Below are 2,543 nucleotides of genomic sequence, written 5' to 3' on the forward strand. Positions count from 1 at the left end.
ACTTATTAACTCTGCTGGCTTATTGGTAAGGAGCTGTGCTGTGTACTCAAAGGCACGCTGTTCAGATGTACCAGCTCCTCCTGGGAGAAAGATGAGCAATTTCCTATCCTGTGATTTACTGCTTTTGAAAATCAGCTGATGGGTCAGCTATGAGTCAATTCTCACTTGACAGTAAATAGCAACAGCAATAACAATATAATCATTAAAGGTCAATATAGTGAAGTATCTATTATTTTCTGAAGAAAATTAATTATTTTGTCAAAACATTCATATTCTGCACATTTGTTTGAGCTTTCATAATTGAGAGAAGTCTATGGCAAGAAACACAATAGCTGATTTCTCTTAAAAAGTGAGCAACTACTTAAATATAAAAATGGTTTCATTTATGGGGAAGGAGGGAGGGAGGAGAATGTGCAACAATGAATGAATGGAAAGTCAAGTTTTCTGTAAACTTGTGTTAAAATTTCAGTAAAAAAAATAATAAAAAAGAACTGTTTCATTTATACATGATTATTTAAGCTTTCTACAGCCAGGTTATAATTATTTATACCAGCTGATACAACACTTAAACACTTATGAATTTATCCCAATTAAATAACTGAAGGGAAACACAAAATGTATCTTTACGTGTACTAAAATATAAGAAAATGGGGAGAAAATGCATATTTGATAATAAGGGGGTTTAAAGACAGCATTATCAACAGAATTACTCCAAAAATATAGGTAATTATAAAAATTCTGTAAAACTGATTTGTTGTTGTTAGTTGCTTTTTAGTTGATTTTGAGGGCCATAAATAACCAAAAGTAGCTGAAATATAAAACCAGAAACCTACACTTTTAAAAAGTTAAGAAAAAAAGAATGAAATAGTTTTAACTTTTTATGACATGATGTCAAATTTATAAGAATAAAATTTATGCTAATGGATGATCAGTTGATTTTTCCCTAGCTAATTATTGTGTTCCAGGAGAGGCTGCAGTTTAATCATTTTAAACAAATTGGCTTCTCTCAAGGGAAATCATTTCTCTACTGAGATGCCTCACCAACGAGCCAGAACAAAAGGACTCATTTTCTTCATGTTTGTAAAACCAGAATGATTGTGTAAACAAATTAAAGTGTATTTGGGTGTTTCTAAGTTATAGATATCTGGTTCTATTGTCATGTCACTAATCTAATTTCAAGAAAAAAAAACAAAGATAAAAAGCTAATTTTGAAAGATATCTATAAGTCAACATTGTAAAGATCTAAACATATTTTTACTTTTCTGGATTGGTGGCCTAATGGTAAGGAGTTAGTTGCACAGTCAACCCAAAGGCAGGTGATTAAAATGCATGAGCTTCTCCACAGAAGGAGGACGGGGAAACTGCTCCCATGGGATTTACTACCTCTAAAAACCTGCTGGAGAGTCGGATATGAGTCGGTTCTGACTTGATAGTACACAACAACAACAAAAGATATTTCCAGTCTTTTCTAGATATTTCCAATTGGGTATTTTTATTTGCTCTCTCATTTCCAGACTCAAGAGTATGTTATTAGGAACACTTACCTTTTTTTTCTTTTTTTCCATTATTATTAATTTTAATGAAAGTTTACAGACATTTTGGATTTCCGTTCACTCACTGTTGTACTTTTCTCCCTGCCCAACCTCTCCCACCCCCCACTCCAGTTGACTCTTCTCTTTGCAAAGTAAAAAAAAAATCCTTTCATTGTTATAAATCCATCCCCCCAAGTCCACTCCACTATGCAGCCTTCATTCTGGACTCCTGTCATGACAATAATACCTAATCATATATCGCTTTTAAACAGTTCTCTCCCTCATCTGTTTTCATGCAGTATATATAATTTATCCCATCTTTCTCAGGCTCCCCCAACCCTGATGTCAGTCCTGTTTTACGACGCTGGTTCTATGAAGATTTACAGTATCATAAATCCTATGAGGCAATTCTATTCTGTCTCATTGGGCCACTATGAGTTAAGAGTACACTTGATGGCAATGGGTTTGAGCTTGAGGTTGACTTTGACATACACTTTAGTTACATAAAGCATATGTAGGAAGCAGTCCTCAGAACAGAGCAAGGAAATACTGCATGGTTTGAAATCAAGAAAAGTACAGCAGAGATGTGTTCTGTCTCCATACTTCCATACATATCTCCATACCTTTTCAATCTAAATGTGGAACAGATAATTTTGGAAGCTGGGCTATATTAAGAGGAATGTGGCATCAGGATTGGAGGAAGACTCAACAACCTACATTATGCTAATGGCACAACCTTGCATGATGAATCTGAACAGGACCTGGAACACTTGCTGCAGAAAGACTGTAGTCTTCAATATGGATTCAAAAAGGCAAAGATTCTCACTACTGGGCCAACTGGCAGCCCTGTGTGAATCATAACAAATTATTGCTAACATTAAGAAAAATGGGAATCTCACAACATTTAGTTGTGCTCATGTGAAACCTGTATCTAAACCAAGAGACTGTTGTGTGAACAGAACATGGAAACACTGTTGTTATTGTTATGTGCTCTTGCAACTCATAGCAACC

Source organism: Elephantulus edwardii, unplaced genomic scaffold (genome assembly GCF_000299155.1).
Source record: "Elephantulus edwardii isolate Elephantulus edwardi_28Jun2011 unplaced genomic scaffold, EleEdw1.0 scaffold00024, whole genome shotgun sequence".
Taxonomy (NCBI): domain Eukaryota; kingdom Metazoa; phylum Chordata; class Mammalia; order Macroscelidea; family Macroscelididae; genus Elephantulus; species Elephantulus edwardii.